This window comes from Clupea harengus, chromosome 4 (assembly GCF_900700415.2).
Source record: "Clupea harengus chromosome 4, Ch_v2.0.2, whole genome shotgun sequence".
In the NCBI taxonomy this organism is placed as follows: domain Eukaryota; kingdom Metazoa; phylum Chordata; class Actinopteri; order Clupeiformes; family Clupeidae; genus Clupea; species Clupea harengus.
Window position 1 is genome coordinate 18,475,759 of NC_045155.1, and position 20,845 is coordinate 18,496,603.

The 20,845-nt window shown below is 41.5% G+C and overlaps 1 long non-coding RNA gene across 1 annotated transcript; it reads right to left on the reverse strand.

The window, feature by feature from the left end:
* Nucleotides 1–410: 410 nt before the first annotated feature.
* LOC116220318 lies at nucleotides 411–12,728 on the reverse strand. Its single transcript, XR_004163569.2, has 2 exons — nucleotides 11,179–12,728; nucleotides 411–1,340 (listed from the first exon to the last, which is right to left on the reverse strand). It is a non-coding gene; the product is annotated as an uncharacterized LOC116220318 (long non-coding RNA).
* Between the last annotated feature and the right edge of the window lie 8,117 nt (nucleotides 12,729–20,845).

The following is a 20,845-nucleotide window of genomic DNA, read 5'->3' on the forward strand; positions in this document are numbered from 1 at the left end:
CATATATAGCAGACCACTTAGATGTGTTTCACTCCACACGTTTGCAAATATTTGCTTATATAATACATTTTCATGAGCGCATCACAAATCTTGTTTGTAGATAAACAATAATTCCCAACTGTTGCTTTATTTGTATAGCACTAAAAACCTAATAAAAAAGCTAATTATTATAAGTGACTAAAAACAAGAAAGACAGATAGGAAAAGCTAAATCTAATACTGCAATACTGACATATTTTGCCATGTTTGTATGATTCGAGTTAGGCTTAATACAAATTACAGTTTTTTTACAGACTTCCTTGTTTTTATTTCTCTTTTCAGGTATGTTGTATATTCAAAGGAGAAAACTCCATTACCTCATTAATTAAAATTATTTACAGTCATTGAACAAATTAAGGACAAGAAATGCAGTCAGTAAAAAACAAAGAATTTTATTAAGCATAATTTTCCCTTCATGAACCACTTTTCAGCTTTATTTTTTTTTTAACCAGTTAAAATGATCCGAATAATATGAACTGTTACACCACGTCTTGCTTGCCTACTTATTAAATGCATCTGTCATCCAATGTGTGTTCTGTTGAATTCTAATTCATGTCAATAATGGATTCAAATCATCCTTCTGAAGTGTCTCATTGCTTGACAAACTGACTAGACAAACAAGCTATGCAGGATATCTTGATAATGATAATGAACTCTCAACCATGAAGGAAACATAACAGTGTCATGTTACCATTATAGGGAAGTGTCATGGCAGCTCTATATGTCAGACGTCAGAACATTCTATGTCACATGCTAATAAAGCGTCAACATCAAAAATATGTCATTACAAATAATCTGTCATAGAATCTTTTCACATAAGACACCTGCTACGACATGTTTCTGACATGATATAGAACATTCAGGTTGAATTCCAGGTAAATGTTAGTGAAATAAAGGCATAGTTAGCATAGATCACTGTCTTAACTGAAATGCCAACATCACCCATATATTTGAAGGTTGTGTCCTGAGTTGGAGACCTGTGCCTTGTGCACCCCTCGGGGAAGGCAATAGACTGTATAGTTATCACCAGAATAGGGAAGGATCTCCCCACCAAACTATACAACCTACTACCTCACCTCAACAAGGCACTGCATCACTCTTCTCTCGCCTCCAGAGCCACGCAGACCAGCGTATTTCAGATGACCCGGCCTTGAAATACATTCGTGCAATGATTGACCCCTCTGCCTCTATGCATTATGGTTACATATCATGAGTCAAACTGCGCTGAGGTCTCAGAAGGTATCCTATACTGCTGTCGTGTCTCTTGTGTGGGTCTTGAGCAGCAGTCGACTTGGCTGTCACCTTAGGAAAGACAGTAGATTGCATAGTTAACTCAGAAGGGAGCACCCGCATCCCCACAACTATTCAATCTACTACCTCAGCCCCAAGGACAGCAGACTACCCACAGGGGCACAGGGGCACCTCAGAGGAAGTGGTCAGACACCTGTTAGGCACATAGACATGTTAGTAATGCAGGTCCAAAAGCACATCTTCATCAAAATGGTTGAAAACCCTGTACATAGTATCTGTGTAACTATTCTGTGTACAAATGTACACATTTCTGTGTAACTAATAACTATTATTATTTGCAGTAGAAGTAGTAGTATTACACATATATGCTTCAATCAGTTCCACAATGTATGCTCAGAAACAGAACAACACAAAAAAATCTCTTTGAGGGAAAAACAACAACAGAAAGAAAATAGAAATGCATAAAGAGCCACGCAAAAGCCAAGTGAATACTCTTAGGGAGCACTAATTTTGAAAGAAAGAAAAAAAAACAGAGCGCACATTTGATCGCGAAAGAAAAGGGGTCTTGATGCTGTGCCAGGAATTAGTGCCCATTTTGTGAAAAACAGCTCATTCCGACATGACAACCTTACGGAAGCTTGCTGTTTAACTGTCTGAGGTAAACAGATGAATTTAGATATGGCTTCCACCAGCTGCCTCTTGTAGCCTGAAGAAAGCCTGCGATTCTGCTAGTCCACAAGAGGGGAGAAAGGAAACAAAATGGCTGTGATTCAGCCATCTTAGGGCATGAGGGGGCTCCCATCCCAAGCTAACAACATCTGCAAGGTGATCGTAACCGATGTACGGGTGTCAAGGACTGAAGTGGTTTGGTTTCAATGTGCAACTGAGATGTCGTTTTCAATGCTAGCACAAAAACACAGCACTTGGCATCGTTTCAAAGACAAAAGATGCCAAGGATCGCTTGTGGCTGTGGACTATTAAGGCGCTTCCCAGAAGTACACAGCACCTCAAAATATACTCCTCTCAAAAGAAATAAAACAATTATGAACCAACAGGTAGTGTGACAAGATCATAAATGTATTTCCTGCTATGCGGTGAATGTCTCTATATATATATCTGTATATATATATATATATATATGTATGTAATGCCACAAAACCTCTACGACATACATCTATGTGTTGTTTGCAGAGCAGAGCGTATAAACTGATAGTTACGACAAACTGGACTCACTCATAGAAAAACTGTCCTGCCATCAAACAAAAGAATACTATATAAATATTATAGCTCTTAATGCCACATATACTAACATGGACATGTCATCCATTCACAAACGTGGAGCTTGGACGACAGTAATATGAAACATCACAGGCAAAACACTGCCACCAAATGTCAAAGCTAAGGCTAATATCTCAGGCTGCACCACATACTTTACACAAATCAAAACAGAACAACTATTAGATAAAAGGGCAGATTTGAAGAACTAGGAGCCACAGAGCCTCTTTCAGTCTTAGGACATGCCTGTTAAGATCCACTATAGAGGTGTAATGATACTGTAGTGCATGGGATTCTATGAAAAGATTGGTGAGTATTTTTTTCCCCTTCATCTGTTTATTAGCATTCCCCTTCAAAGGTTTATAATACTGGGAGCCAGAAGTCACCAAGCCTAATTTACAAAGGCTGTTGATACTAAAAGCCTAATCCAGCCATTCAGGTGTGATACTAATTATATCTTACATTTATGTCTTAATTCCTTTACATTCTAAGAAATAGGAAAGAAATACGTAATATCTCAGATTGTACAAAACAGCATAGTATCTACTGTGTTTTGCAGGAAGGGATTTATAGGTAGCATTTAAATAAATATTTTATAAAAATACAGTATACATTGTACAGTATACAGTGTACAATGAGAGACAGATAACTCTCACAGCTGTCCAATCTGCCAATGGTGTTGTTGTCTGCTGCCATCAATGCTTGGTTAGTGTAGATGGCCCTACATGTCACATATTTACAGGAAAGGTTCAGACTATGATAATAAAAAAAACATCATGTAAGTACAGTATGAGTAGAGTATAGTAACTAATTGATTATTTTGGATGACAGTCATTCACTAGTCAGCGCAACAAATATTTTGAATCCAATACCTAGAAGCATTTATTACTAGTTTTGATTTTGAAGGCATGTTCGAAAATGGGGCCTACTCCTACACATTAAAGTGGCAGGCAGGCAGGCAGGCAGGCAGGCAGGCAGGCATGTGGAGGTAAAACCCTGAGCCTGGCCAGGGCTGAGCCATCCCTCAGACAGAGGGGGCGGGGGCTCCCTGCTTTGCATAAATTAGCATGAGAACCACATTCAGTGAAAAGCAGCGCCGTGATTCATTAACATTCAGAACTCCTTTTGGCCTAATTAAGCCAGACAGTGATTGAAATGTTTTGGCATGAAGCTGGGCCCGACCAGAGACCAGCTCAAAGAGGGCTAGCCTGACAAAGGCCCCTAAGCTGTGAGAGAGGGGGGAAGAGGACTGGCCAAGGGCGAGGCGGTGTAGACGGTAATTGAGACATTATCGTCATCTGTTGGTGTATGCTGACAGTCAACTCAGACTTGACTCCATGGACTAAGGCTGCTATAGCTGATGACAGGCTTCTGTATGTTCTCACACATCACTGTTTTAAGAAAGAAGTAGCAAACTCTTGCCATTAATGGGAAATTAGTGAAAGGCATTTTGTTTTTAAGATTTCATGCAGCCAGATTTCTTGACTTTCTATACTATTGTGCATTCTGCATTATTAAACACATAGAAGACCAGTTTGATTGGTGTGTCATGCAAGAACACAGAGAGAGAGAGAGAGAGAGAGAGAGAGAGAGAGAGAGAGAGAGAGAGAGAGAGAATGTAGTGGGACAGATGTGACATTTGGATAATTTGCAGATTAGACTGGGGACCAGTCTGCCCCATCAATGGGGAGATTTGACTTAATCGCCAGGATTGGGCCTGACCACTTCTCCTGGTGCTGCTCCAAATCGGACACTCTCCTCCTACATTTGCCGTTTATTATTTCTATTTATTTACTTTTTCCGATGTGGATACCATTCTCAGGCAGTACACCTCAGATCTATTGGATTCCTATGGACATGACTATGTCATGGTACACAAGAGAAGCTCCAACATCACTGGTCCTCATTAAATATATATCTACAATTATTTATTTTCAAGAAGCACTATTCATATAGTAATTGAATAGTAATATATCTCAACAAAAAACAGCCAAGAGTTCAGACTGGAATAAGAAACAAAAATGGCACAAACATGCACTAAAGAGCCAGAAAATGGCACAAACAAACAAACACTAAACTTAATCTTGCAGCAGAACACACGTGACCTGCAGACCAAAGCTGCGCTATTTACACCTATGCTATGCTACAGCAAGGATGAATGTGATTATTTAATTAAGAGTTACACCTATGCTATGCTACAGCAAAGGATGAACGTGATTATTTTGAAATGCCAACGTTAGCAACCCTTGGAGCGCTAATGGGATTTTACACAGGTCACTTGGTTTTCTGAAATATGTCATCACCTCGGGTACAACACAGCAAAACAGGATACGCTTTTCTGGGCCGATTTCCGTGGCCATTACGTTTCAAACAAGACACTGGTTTCTGGCTCTCAACAAAGGCCCCGGCCCCTGCCTGCTGGGACCCATTAGGCAGGTCTTATCTCAGTGGCACCCCTGAAACACAGCCCTGCAGCAGGGACGCTTTTCCCACCACTACCTGCCACCATGATCCATGTGTTCATCATGTTGCTGAATGGCTAAATCAGGTGTGTTCAGTTAAACAAAGGCAGCGTTATGGGTCCAGTCAGGTCTAGTACTGCAGAGGGACAGATAGAAAAACCTTGGTCTGTGGTGAAAACTGGAGAAGTTACTGAACAACAAGAAGGAACCTGTCGAGACAAGCGAGAAAATGTCTCGTTGAATTCTACTATACCAACACAAGGGACCACTCTTTAAACCAAAAAAAATACAATAATTAGGATGTAGTAAGGCAATAAATCTCAACATAATATCATGCACATACTGATAAATGTTAATTAAAGGAAATTCAAAACAAAAACATTATACAGAATTTCAAAGTATTGCTTCCAAACACTTTACATTTACAACCGCCTGTTTTTCCTTTCCCCCATTTCCCCCCCCCCAACTCCGGAACCAGTCCAAGTCTGCCTGCAACAAGATGATATGCAATTTGTAGATCATTAACACCTACCAACCCTCTCTTCTGATCTGCAAATCGCAAGCCACGAAAAACAAACACAAACAGGTCTCACGGACAATGGGATCTCACATGCTCCAAAAAACGGACAAGACTCCCACAGCAATCAGCTGATCAACCAATGAAAAGACTTGAAAACACAAATCAATGAACTGCCCTGCATACCAACAATCTTCGGTCAACACTAGCATGACAGTTTGAGATAGCCTATCTGAAATTAAATGCATGACAAATACCTATTGGTGAGCTGGTGTTGGTCCAGAGCTGGAACGGGCTGAATGCTTGGCACCACCACAGCGATTGTGAAACAACACGATTGGTGCAGATTCTTGTCTTTTTTTTTTTCTTCCTCTCTGAGCCCGGTGCCAAGAAATGGGCAGTGCCTACTTGCCAGGCTGAATTTCAATGAACGAAAAAGGAGGTGGCAACTGAAGAGGGGGGGGGGGGGGGGGGGGGCTATTGAGTGGTAGGGATGGTGTGTGTCTGTGTGTGGGTGTGTTTGTGTGTGTGTGTGTGTGTGTGTGTGTGTGTGTGTGTGTGTGTGTCTGTGTGTGTATGTATGTGACTGTCTGACAGAGTGAAAGACTGCAATTTGAAAGAGGAACTGGAGACTGTCTTTGTCTGACTTTAATTTAACCCCCCAGGAGTTCAGGCACTTTTGTGGTTCTGACATGATGTGATCATTCTGTCATTCTGAATATTTAAGCACCTTTTATTTATTTGTTCCAATTCTGCTATTCTATATTTTTCTCTAAAATCCCTATAAAAAAAAATATACGATGACATACGATGATATGAACCAGCGCATATTATGAACCACAGTGACCAACTGATTTGGTCCCTTGAGGTGATTCTCTAATGTCTTGGGTATGCTGTAAGCATAAAATCATAACCACTCCATATGAACAATTAAATGCCCATCTCACATTTATGACTCTGTCCTTGTTTTATCCAAAGGTATCAATGGGAGAGCTAATGGCCTTTACCCATGCATACAGAGAGGGAGGCTGCTAACATGCTAACACCCCTCCCCATGCTAACACAAAGCCTTTTCACAAGGGAATGTCTTTTGGAGAAATCTCCACATTATTTCCAGTATACACTATATACCTATTCCCGCAGAAATACATTCACTCTATAACCATCCAAACGCATACTGTATGAGTAAGCATACTGTAAATAGAGAGACCTCACACTAGCACACGCAGCAAACTGGAGAAGAGAAGATAATCTATTTTAATGAGATCTTTACACTATTTGACGTCTACACTATATACCTACACATGCAAATGTCATTTTGACACAATTTACACTCCATAACCAACCAAATGCATTATAATGTATGAGTAAGCATACAGTCAATAGCCCAAGAGCTCACTCTAGCACACGCAATGTGGTGAATATGTGGTGTATTACCACTCAACAACACCCCTAGCAAGAATGTTACGCTAAAAATGTTGTCCTATACAACACGCAGATCTCCTAGTGTGAAAGTTAGAAATATTTAAACTTACTCATCCAGTTCCTCCTCACATAGTAGGCTAGTAGTTCATCAAGTTGTTGCTCCGTATCACACACATTTAAAAGCTTGGTAAGAAAAATCTCTCTCTCCATATCTTCATTTACACGTGTAACGAGTGGACGGATGTGTTACATTTTCTTCCATGGAATTCCATATCTACTACCATCTATTCTCATCTTTATCGGCTTTGGCCTTCGGAGGGTTAAAAAATAACAAGAATGCCTATCCCAAAGCCACGTACAACCCTGCACTACGACAGACCTGTGAGCTCTGCACTGGTGACGACGTAGGGACAAACTGTCAGAGGGGAAGCAGCATCAAAACTGAGTGTAATAATAATCATAATCATAATAATAAAACTTAAGCAGAACAATATGTGATTGCACAATAATTACTTTTTTATTTCAGGTGCCGTCATCCATTTGTCTATAAACGAGGCGGTTGGCAGCCTTTTCCCATCTATTCCTCAACTATCCCCTCCCCATCTGCATCTCGCCTCTGTTTGTTCAGCTGAAGGTCATTATCAACTAAGCTGATATTGTGATTATACATTTCCTTTCCAATTAAGGATGCTTACATTAAAAGCAAATATGCTGATTATTTTTTCTAAACACATGCCAACGGCATATCAAAGCTAAAATCCATATGGTCACACATGCCATTATGCCAGCATGAGATTCTGGTTTACGATAAGATAATCTTACTGTAAATCATATTACTGTACTAATGGAAATCATCTAGAGCATTTTTCAGGGGTACTTTAAAATACTCATTCCTGAATTCCCTGAAAAACAGCCATAGAAAACCAATGGAGTACACCATTCTTCAAATTCAAAAGGCTTCCTAAAGTAGTTCACAACAAATGCAATATGGATTGTTCATCAGCTAGACATTGTTCCATAATAGATTTAAATACTGCATAACTTCTGCCTGAGTTCTCCATTAATGGGTCGTACAGTGTCACAAAGTTTTGCAAACACTTGTCTTTCACTTCATTTCGGTCAGAAAGCATATAATTAAATGAGACATTAACTCAAGACAAACAACATCTCACAGATTCATTCATCCTTTCACAGAACCTACTCAAACTTACTTCCACTGCCACTGTTCTTCAGGGGTTGTTCATAGGGTGCCTGTGTGCCACTATAAACTAAGATATAAACAGGCAAACTGCAGTTTTTAAAACGTCTTTCACGACACTCGATACTTGCACACACCCTAACTAGTAGATAGTGGTCTGACCTCAATAAAATATTGTTTACAAAATTAAAAATAAGCTATTCTATCTCATCTCGGGGAAAAAAGGGTGCAACTTGTTTTCCTTACCTGGTTGGTTTTTACACAGGCTTGTTTCTCTAATGATACTAACAAATAATGAAAGCATCACCTATTGGTGAAAACATCTCCCACAATGCATTTTTTTTTAATCCAGCGCACACAATCCAGCACATTCATGCTAGTACACTAGTAGATATGATTCATGTTTCCAATGATCCCTGTCATCAAGCTAAACCCAAGTGAACGCCCTTACTGCAAAAATAGCGGACCCAAAACAGGAAGCCTGTCTGCCGTTGACCTTGGTTGACTCCGACTTGCGGTTCCCAGAGGGGGGCTGCTATACCCACCAAAAGTTTGCGATAACGCTTTTCCCTTGCAACGTTTATATACTGCAACACCCTGCAGATCGGCAAATGTCTATGGTTTCTTGGCTTTCTCTTTGCATGAGTGTTGCATGCACTGCGCACAGCAGCAGGCAATGAGGCGCCATAACACACAGGCCCCTATGTGTATCACCACACTGAGGTGAATATAGCGTACAATGACAAACAGGAACACTCAATAAGGATGTCAATGTCATTTTACGCTACAAGCATAAGTTTGAGAATGTGATATAACTTGCACATAATGCATATTACAGGAAGGAATCAAGGGTTTTTTTTTTTGGTTTTAAAATGGTTTTACACCAGATGTTAAAAGTGAAGCCGTTGCAACTGAAGCAGCGAGGTATTCAAGTGCAGATTACAGCTAATTGTTTGAAGCCGAGTGAATTGAGGAAGTGAGCCTAGCTGGCTAGAAAATATGAAGCAACATGATAAGTTCATCTGAGGAGAGCGGAGGGGTGGAGGCGGCCCGAACCTCTCCTCCCTCCCACTGTTACACTGACTCGCACTGTCCCCACCTCCCTTTCTCTCTCTCTCACTCTCTCCCTGAACAAAACAAAATATGCCTTTTAACAACTTCAGGATCTGATTTTGAAAAAATGTAAAAACAACAAAATGTGGTATTGCTCCAGAGTAGTAGAGAAAGCTTCAAATCTAATTTTGTCAAGCATATTTAAAGGAACATTATGAAAAACAAACTTCTTATATCCCATACATAGGCTAAATGATCCCCTATATATGAGATTGTGTGGACAGATATTGGATGGTGCCATAGTCGAGATGAGGAGAGGACTTTTTCCATTACTGAAAGTGACAGCAGACAATAGAAAGTGTCCTCACAGGCTTTGTCATCTGCTGCAATGTTGACCTGTTACTGGTACTTCAAATAGATTTAGTGTCCTGCAAACACGTGGCATACGGGCGCCATCTTGAACATCATCTTTTATTTTTTTTTACTGTATATGTACCGCCTTGCGTTTAATCTAAAATCGCACCTCTGAAATATGCAATGGAATATCTTAATAATGTCTAAATTAATATTGATAGTTAAGGAATTCTGACTTGATCGATAAATCATGTTTGTTTCCTGCATTGGCCTTAATACCGACTATTATGTGCATTTCTATTTGCATAATGCAACTCAACATAAAATATCTGTGTGTCAAATGAAAAAGGCATCAGAATCCAGAATCCTAGCTGAAGAAACTGCAGTGCAAATCTAGGATCTCTGTGCAAAACACTTGTTACAGAACGATAAGACTCTTAATAGTTGTGTTTACTATTTGAAATAACATACTAATTCAGTGCTTTGCAGTTCTATAAATAATGAAATTTCCGCATTTGTGCTTGCCCGCAAATTGATAACAGATACTAAGCTGGACTGGCCTACATGTCATTTAATTTTAACTTGCAGCAGCAATTTGCCACGCTAAATACAGAGAACACGACATGGAACTATTTTCATTTTGACTAATTTCCTCTTTTCAGAATGACTTTCAGTGGTTGAAATGAAACTAACACAAGCTCAGTAGCACAAAAAAAAAAGGTAAAATAGGGCAAAAACTTTACAAATATTTTTTCGCAAGTAGTCTTAAATACAATTTTTTCCTGGTTATACACGTAAATGGTGTTGTTTGTCTAGAATCTTTGAGATACACAGTAGATATCCCAACCCAAGACACAGGGTCAATAAGCAAGCCTGAAGCCTGGAAATAAATGCCTTGGGTAAACCCCTGCGGGAAGTTTTCACATTTCATGGACGTTCTTTGGCCAGGCGTTCGACTTTGTGCTGAGTCAGGGAGTGCAGGAGTTTTCTTTGTTTTGAAAACAGCAAGGAGGACCTATTGCCGGGCACTGATTACAGGCCATCTGCACCGCAGACAACAGTGCTGTCCCCTCGAAAACTTCAGGTCACTTTAGCATGCTCGAGGCTTCTGAGCTGTGACCAGAGCACAAGCGAGACCCACTCGGTCCGATGGCGTCAAGATCCACCGACCACACATCCCTCACAAGTAATGATAGGTGTGTACTAGACACGAGAAGTACCCGTCCGCTTTAAATAAATGCCATGATCGGAAAAACAGCTTGATGTCCACAATTCGCTCACATTATATCGATACTGATGCGATTATTATTTGGGTTTTAGCATGTTTTTGAAAGGAGAAAACTTCGACGCCTCTTTTATTAAGTTTCGTAGAACAGAAATGGTGGAAAGCATGGCCATAGGGGTGAGGCCGACACGTCTGCAGGAGGAAGACGATGGTGAACAAGAGAGGAAGAACAGGAGAGAAAAGCAAGCACAGACAAAGTAGAGGAAGATAAATTGCATTAAATTGAGATCGAGGACTCAGTAAAATTCGTAAAAAATGCATTAAAAAAAGCCACCATCAGTATCACCATTAACAACGACAACAACAAAAGATCTAAATACCTTGAGTGTGGAAGTTAAAGACTGGAGGCGAGCGAAGGCCATGGCGGGCGGGAAAGAGAACGGGTAGCAACACAGCCCCTCTCCACCCCACATATATATAGGCTGTACTGTGCGTTTCGCAAGAGAGAGGGAGAGCAAGAGAGTGACACAGAAATGTGCTCACCACCAACCGCACCATACCACGGGGCTGTAGCTGAAGAGTCAGCAAGCTAAGCAGCCTCGTCTTTACACTCTCTCTCGCTCTCTCTCGTCTTTCTCCCAGCCCTCTTTGGCACTGATGCCAAGTGAAAAAGACAAAACGACAGTGAGAGAGAAAGCAGGAGGGTGAAAGCAAGAGAGAGAGAGAGAGAGAGAGAGAGAGGGAGGGCAAGAGAAAGACGGATAGAGATAGAGAGACAGAAAGGAAGAAGCAAATAGGCAGAAGCTGGTGAAAGATGTGTGAAGGGACGGCGAACACATCTCTATCTCTCATCATCTTGTGCGGACAGAGCTGAATAGCCTTACGTGCAGAATGTCACTTCCGGTCATGATAGACGAGGCTCATTTTAAATAGATCTCGTTTACTTCCATGTATTTTGGTGGCACTGCTGTTTAGGTTCGTAATTTGAAACAGTTCACACTTGCCAACATTGTCCAAAGATAGGAGGATGAGCTGAGAATAGGTGCCCAGACTAGAAAGGAGACAGATAGATAGAGTTCACCAAAATGGGCGATACTTACGTGATTTCTTTCTGTGCCTCCCTTTGCCAAGAACTCCAGCAGCTGTCAAACTCCTACGTCTATTCAACATTAATCTCAAAGGTCTCTCTCTCTCTTTCTCTCTCCCTCCCCCACCAAAAAAACTTCATTAAATCCCAGAAAAGAAAAAGGGGAAGAGTCAATGCACTCACCCTGAGAACATAGTGAGTGTTTTTGTCAGTGTTTGGCATTGGTCCCAGGCAGCGCGAGTCTTAGAGTCCCAGTCCCGCTAATCATTGCACACGTCTATGGGCTGTTCTGCAGCTGCCTGTGTTTTGGTTTTGTTGTTCCTCAGTTGGGGAGATATTGAGGTTGGGACACCGAGTCACTCCCCTTCTCACCCAAGCCGCCTTTAATTGTTCAAATGTGAATTCAGGTCTCTTGTTTTGCTTGGAAAAGGAACCATAGTGATGAATCTGGTTCATTCATTTTTCATGCACTCCCGTGATCCGGTGGTCACACAAGATGGTCCTTCTTCCGTCACAGCTTAAATAGCTTCAGTCTTTCGGAGCGCTTCGTCTCACGGCCGCTGCCACCATGGAGCTGCTTACAATTACAGTACATGTTAAACAACAGAGGGGGGAAATCAACTTCTTGTAGCAATCAGCAACTGTTGAAGTAATTCCCATATGTTGGCAAGGACTCTGAGGTCCCCTTCCTTGCCGCGAAAGAGGAAGTGGCTGAAACAAATCCATCTCTTCTGTGCCAGAATTCACATGTTCCTATTCCTGCACGGCATGTTCTGATGCAAGTAAAACGACCGTTGTACACCCGCTCACACACAGACTTGCACGAGAGTATCACACACAGTACACTCCCCCCCCCCCCCCCCCCCCCCCCTCATCTCTGCCTTCTCTCAGGCATTGTCCTGGGCAGCCCTCTGCGTGACATCATCGCTCTTTTGTTATTTATGAATTTATTCCTTTCCCCCTTCTGAACTCACCGACCTCGTGTCCCCTTGCTCCCCCCCCCCCCCCCCCCCCCCCCACCCCCCTCCAACCACATCCACACCAACATGCTGACCCGTTTTTAACTCTCTCCAAATAGACGAGAAATCTTTCCAAAATGCTTCAACACCAAATAATCTAAGCAAACGCCAGAAGGAAGAACAATCTAAGTGGATGTCATGGTTTGTCGGCTGGCGACAAGAGTGTGTAGAGGGGGGGAAAAAAAGAGATAAACTTTCGCTACACGTCTCTCTCTCTCTCTCTCTTGCTCTCTCTGTCTCTCTCGGTGCTGCGGACTGCTCTCGTGTCTTTTCCTGCTTGTGCGAGGGGAGGTTGTAAAAGTTTCAGCTGCACCGGCTGGGCCAGCCTCATTTGGCACCGGTTCAAGAAAGTGCTGCCTGCTTCCAAAAGCCAACCAGCCGGCCCAGCATGTCTGAAAAGAGCTTGCTACACTCCGCCCATGCTGGGGAGTCGGAGGCTGGCCGTGCAAGCAACGCAACTGCAGCCACTCTTTCCAGACCTTACGCTTTGTGTAGGCTACGAGTGCCTCTGTGTGTGTGTTTACGTCTCTGTGTGTGTGTGTGTGTGTGTGTGCATTATACTGTGTTGGTGTGTTTACCGTATGGTTTTTGTGTTTGTGAGAGGGGAGATCTAGGTCAGACCATGCTTACCTCGCAAAGTTTGAATGAGGGGCCTCTTTCAACATATGCTAGCAGGCAGGGCAGAAATGTATGTCTCTCTTTCACAACCACTGACTCTAAAGTAATCATATTACCCTCGGCTACAGCTTACATTTAGTTAACACCAGCAATTTCAGAGAACAATTCTTTCATATTTCCTATGCTTGCACTTGCCTTATAGTTCAGAAAGCCTTAAAGTTCTGTCCACGCCCTGTACTGTCTCAGCAACCTGTCCTTCATGCATGGGAAGTGATGTCGCTCCTATGTTTGTTTTGGGTCTACAGCCTTTCATTCATTTTACTCTCTCTATCCATGGTTGTTTACTTTGGCCCTCTCTCTCTCACAGGTGCGAGAACCACGGCACAAAACAGGCCTTTATGTACACTACGCCCAGTCGCAGAACTGAAGACTAGGTTAGATGCAGCCCAGTCTATATGTCTATATTTGGGACTTATAGTGGTCTTTTGAAATGCCTGTCTATCTCAAGCCTGGAGAGACTGAGTGTGCTGCTCCTGCCTTTTGGCAGCGGGCACCTTTTGAAATATAAACCTGATAAGTGGCCCTAAGTACCCTGGTGAAAGTTGCGCTGTTGCATTTCACAGCAAGAGTGTCTTCACATTCCCTGAGCAATGTGCACAAGCCCTGTGAATAGGCTGATCAGCATGACCTCAATACCAACACACACACACACACACACACACACACACACACACACACACAAAAACAAACCCCTTACACATGGAGCAGATTCCTGAAAAATTAACTACTCTTCTTGAGCCAAAGTTGACCCGAAATGTTCAGAGTTTATAACTGTCATTCCACGACAGCTGGACCCGGTGGAGTATGCAGCCATCCACTCTCTCAGTCTCTCCCTCTGATTAATAACATTAGAATCAACATTCAGGTTCAGCTTGGGACGCCACACTCACTGTTCTCTCTCTGGTCAAGGGAAAATTCTCCAGAACTCTCTCAAGGCATAACTTCATATGATACATAGTTTGGCGATTATGCCCGCTCAATAGGCCCTCTGTGCACACAACAGAAACACCAATTGTTCTGAATATTGCTGTTACTCATTTACAGTGACCACACCCCAGAGGCTCTAGAGAGAATAGTGGTCAAGTCAGGACACACACACACACACACACACACACACACACACACACACACACACACACACACACACACACACACACACGTTGCTGCCCCAGATCTCCCAGTAAGGGCTGTGAATATGCTATCTGCTGTACTGTATCTGCAAGTGTACCCTGACCCTCAGATTGCAACTGCTGTATGGAAATGTGTGACACACTTTGAATTGTCACAGTGCCTCCCAATGCAATACACACATTTTCTACAAGCTGCTTCAGCTGAACAGTTCTGACTTTGGATCTAAATAAGTCAATTTATCTAGAGGTGGTCCATGGAACCTGGAGGAACGGCCTCCTAACTTACAAAGAAGCGCTCTCTGATGCCTCATAAACCTACTTCTCAGCACTAATAGTACAAACACATGCCAGCGTAGCGTTGGAAGCGTAATTCTAAATCCCATTCATTTCTGTTGGGAGGCAATCCATTGTGAAGTAGACCACGGTTTAGGCGTAGCGAGCGAAAAAGGTTGGGGAAAGTTTAATCCTACGCAAATGAGAAGCGATTTTCCGTGGCAATGGCCAATCAGATTGTTTGGTGTTGTCTCTGACAGTTTGAAAATTGCAGAACTATGGCGTCGTTCGGTCGTTTAATTTGCTAAAAAGAAAGGCTTGGATGGCCTTGTAAGGGCTTGTTGTTGTTCCTGGTATGTAGGATTTGTAATCCTGGGCTTACTTTAACATAATAACAGTTTTGATATAAAGACAAGTGACTAGATAGCCTACTAACTGGCTAGCCTGCTAACTAGCTCACTAGTCCAGACTCTTATGCTTTTTCCACATGCTATGCCACGCCCACTCAAAGCGGTGGAAGCGTATCGCTACGCTGGCATGTGTTCGTACTGTAAGGGCCGTTATATGGTACTCCGTACTTCACGATTTCGGACACATGGGAAGGGCCAACACATAGATGGAACGCCCTGGAACGCCCTCTCCGTCGTCTCCGGGGCCCTCGGAGAGCTCTCCCGTGCACCGTTGAAATTCCTGTCCGTCCGTCATGCCGTGCTGTACAGCGACGGATACCCCTTAGCCGTGATTGGTCCGTTACGACATCATTTCCAAAGGACATAATTTCCGGAATCTCACATTTCTGGACCTCGCGTTTCCTGTTTCATTCCCTATATATCACAATACCGCCATGTTTAAAATCCACCAAAAAACTTAAGAAGATGGAGATCACGAACATAGACATATATATATATATATATGTCTATGATCACGAACATCGAAGAGCGCATTGCGAAAGCGGTCCGGAAATATCCTCACCTCTATAACACATCGCTAAAAGATTACAAAGATGCGCGAATGACTGCCAATTCTGCAGCGGTAGAGCTGGACACTAAAGACTGCGACTGTTTCCTGTTTCATTCCCTATATATCACAATACCGCCATATTTAAAACCCACATGAGCGCCAGCATCTGACAGAGTAGGTGCCAGAGCCCGGCAGGAGCAGACAGCAATTAAAATATTTTGTCCAAACACCCTTTGGACATATTCATTCATATCATATCATGGGACATATCCAACAGCCTCATTAGAATCTGCATCGACTATGATGCCATCTGACAGAAATATCTCCATACAGTTAATTTCTTTTAAACTTGCTTTATGATGCATTTGCCGCCTGTTATCACGTTGTGACAGCTAGGATACAAACAAATTCCTGCAACAGGAAGAAGGCTGTTATCCTAAATGTGAAGTTATTTTATTCTCAAAAAACGCCCGACAGCAAGTAAAATATTTAGTCGCTCACACAAACAAGCCCCGTTAAACTCACAAGCGCGCACAAGAGGGAGATAAGCATATTGAAATAAAATTATTCACATTGCAAGATCGGAATGAAATGGCCTACACATTACACACGCTAGGCATCTGTATATGCCTAAATAAAACTCACGTTATATGCTACACCAGAAGAGGCACGAATAAAACAAGTCTTACCATTGAAGATCAGTTTTTTTCTTGAAATGTAGGCTAAGTACACGGCCACATTCGTTATAAAACTATCTACATAGTCCAACCATCGAGGTTTAATCCATGTTGTTGTGGAGAAAGAAGACGGCATCAATCATATTTCATTAAAGCTTCACACTTCTTACATTGGACATATCAAACAGCCTCATTAGAATCCGCATGACTTCCGACAGACTTCCGACAGAAATATCTCCATACAGTACATTTCCCCTCATTAAGTGTCGTTTTAAACTCTCCAGATGACAGTTTCTTTTTTAATAAAAAACGTTAAGTGCACAAAGTGATTTAATTTACTCTCAAAAACGAACTTCTGCATTATATGAAGCAAACATGTTCCAGTGTTGGGAAAGTTCACTTTCTACATGAACTAGTTCAGTTCATAGTTCACAAATTTTAGAATGAACTAGTTCAGTTCATAGTTTATAATTCAAAATTTAGAACTAAGTTCACAGCTCCAAAAAATGGAGTTCTTTTTTTCAATATGCTGCGAGTTATAATTTTTCTGCAATACCGCTCTCGGCCTCTACGCAACTCGGCGCACACACATTGTATTTGCTTAAAACACACAGAAAACACAGCTGTCACGCGGCTATTACCGGACCAATACCTTTCAAACTCGGTGATATTATTCACAACTCATTTGTCCTTCATTCTATCAAATATGATTAAACAGCATATGGTATTGCACCCGTGAGGCAAGGGAGTAGAGTTTTGTTCAGTTATCTCTCTAGACTGATTACTGACCAACCTTCCACCTTTGAATAATGTAACTTATAAACACTTCGTTTTAAAGCGCTGTGGCCGTCCTTAAAATATGTGTCAATAAACGAACTTCTCCATCATGTGAAGCAGACAAGTTGACTTTACTACTTATTAAGATGTTTTAAATATGGAATGCTTTATTGCGCAGGCTGCAGTCTCTCAATTTGCCAAGATGCTGATTATGGATTATCCGTGTGCTCTGCCCTGCTATTGTTTCTAACAATACGATATTTCTTTGTTTGAGTGTGGTTGTTTAGTGTGATGGGGGTATATTATCGTTACTGTCTATAAAGGAAGACATTGCAACAGGAAAATCTCCTGCTCATCTCCATTTGCCCCCACCTGTCACGTCTCTGCGACCCACCAGTTGGGCTCTCCCCACACTTCGAGAAACGCTGTGGTAGGGGGAAATTGACAGGGTGGTTGCAATAATAATAAAAAAATATTATTATTTTAGTAATTGATACACATGAAGTTTAGTTTAAGGCAAAGGGTAGTGATGGATAAAGTTTTCTATAAAAAACAAGTGAAGTCTTTCATTCTCACTTTCCACTCTAAAACTATGAACTGAACTGAACTATGAACTGGTTCAGAATTTAAATGGTGAACTATGAACGTGAACTATTCATGTTTACTTGTTTGAACTGAACTTTGAACTGGTTCATGAGAGGTGTGAACTTGTACAACACTGTCAGCTTGTCGGTCTTGACGTTCAGATGCTGTGCCTAAACTAGCTATAGGCTACCATCATCTCCTCACATGATAAAATAGAGACTTGACATTGGACCACAACATACATATTACCCAGCAATCATCATTGCAAATCTGAATATGACAAAAAAAACAAAGAAAATAAGAACGTATTCATTTCAGGGAATCGTTTTTTCATAGTTTTAATAGTGTAGCCTATATAAGATAAGCATATCATTTTGTTATAGTGCTACTATTTTCCCCACAAATAATACCTACCATGATAGAGATTAGTTTGCCCTTTCAGGTGGTTATATAGCATTAGACACACTCTTAAATATAATATCATGTTACACCTGCTGCACTTATCGTCTGATTAGTGACAGCTGGTGGGAGGGTCACACTTGTGATGAGAGGTGGGAGATAAACAACGACGATTTCTAATTTACAAAGACGCAACAAAGCAACGTGTTTTCGACTAAAAAACGCTTCTCCACCTACTGTTCTGGCGGTGAATTGTTTTCAGCACCCCCAGCCTTCGGAGAACCATAAAGGCAACAGAAATGCTAATTAATCCGTCCTATCCGGCGGCACGCCCATCCGTAACGGAGTCTGAGTACCATACTGGCACCTTAATAGTGCTGTGGACCTAGGGCTGTGCAATTAATCGAATTTTGATCGCGATTTCAATTTGTGGGTCAAACGATCTCCAAACTCATATAATCGAGTTGAAACGATTTATTTGCGCAATTCATTCCTTCCCCAAAAGCATTCAACGCGGCGAGAGGGAGTTAAATCTTTAACTGGCATGTGGCATCAGGAAGTATATGCCACTGGCAGGAGGCGGGACATGCCAGTGAGCAGCATTGACTGTTGACAGCCAATTGCACAGACGTTCATGCAAATACGACAGCACAGGCTCTAACCAATCAGATCACGTTTATGGTCACGGCTCAAGAGCGCGAAGCAAAAAAAAAAAAAAAGATGGCGGACCAAACTCCGTAGATAGTCATATTTGTACCTAAAAGTTGTTTGTTTGACTTTTTTTTGCTTATATTTTTATAAAGTTACCGAGAAATAGACACTGTACAATGTAAAAAACATATTATTGTAACTCAAAAATATGTCTGAGAGGATTTGCGAGGTGTCTGAGCTACCTATCATTCACTTTGAATGGGGACCCATCAACCTTGACGGATCAACGCATTCCAACGCATACAGTGTGTACACAACAAATACAATTTTTTAAGGGGAAATTTTAAAGTTCTAAGTAAATAAATGCATCATGTTTTTCAAACTCAAAATTAATCGTTTGAATAATCGTGATTTCAATATTGACCAAAATAATCGTGATTATGATTTTTTCCATAAGCGAGCAGCCCTATGTGGACCCTTACGGTCCAAAAAATTCAACAGTATAAACGAAGAAAATCTCAACGTAACTTCAACTGTACAAATCATTACAAAATTGCTCTTCTTATCTACCAAACTCTGATACGAACAAATATATATGTTCCCTACTGTCCACGAACAACTTCTAATTCACGTAAAGGAGGCCCTCTCCTTACTCAAAAAAGACCAAAAGTACAGAAGAAGTGGAGGCTTTTGTTATTTTGTTTAAATAACGGTCCCACAGGTGAACACCCTTTATTTGTATTCAAGTACAAACTTATCATGGAATAGTATTGAAATTTACCTTAAAATGATTGTCTATGGTAATCAACAGTGGGCTTGTGGTCCTCTTATGGAACCCAAATTGAGCTGAATGTGTCAAGCTACCTTAAGACATCTCCCTGTGGGTCTGGTGATGTTCACAGGCCTGAAGCTCAAGGTCTACACTTGGACAGAAGATTGTGGCAGTTCCTCTTCATTGACTTCCATGTGTTTTGCAGCTAACTGGGACATGATTTATCCTAAGGTTGGATCTACCATTTGTTTTCCAATATTAGCCCTACAGGTCAGGCCTTAGGGCGATTACTAAATACCTGATTTGTCCTCCGAGCATAAGTCACCATTGTCTTTATAACAGCTTACAAAATGTGAATAACTTAGTTACTGAAAGTTTTGGAATTTGTTGAATTTAAAGTAGCTATGCTAATCATGTTCTAGTCAAATAGGCTATCACACTTCCTTTACTGCAAACAATTCTGAACTCCCTAAATAAAGCTATGAAAAACTACAAGCTAACTAACGTAAGGTAGCCTAGCTCTGGTCACCACAACACATTGATGTTTTTCAGTCAGTGTTTCCCCTACCGTTATATTAGGGGGGCGCCCCGCCCCCCCTGGAAGGTCAAGTTAATTTTGTTCAATTTTATTTTCTATAAATCGCCAGATCACAACGGAAGTAATTTAAGGTTACCTTTCCTATAGAACAGGTCTATAGCTTGTTCTTTTATTAAGCAAAATAAATAGCCTTATGTTATTTATCTTATTTACACGACGGCATGTAATTTCTGTCTCTACATGGTCGCGCGTTTACAATTATCTGCTCTCTGTATCGCGCATGGCAGTTCCGCCGCGATGCGCACAAACACACACACGTGCGCACACACACAGGTGAGCACGCTCCCACCAGCGGACAGAATTGGGCTTAAGAATCAGTGCACAGCTACGGACACTCTTAAGCTTTAAAAAACTAATATCCAGGCGTTTATGAATCCGGCAGAGATCTTTTCCTAGGTAGGGTCGACAATGAGGCCCAATGAGAATGGCTACAACAGACGT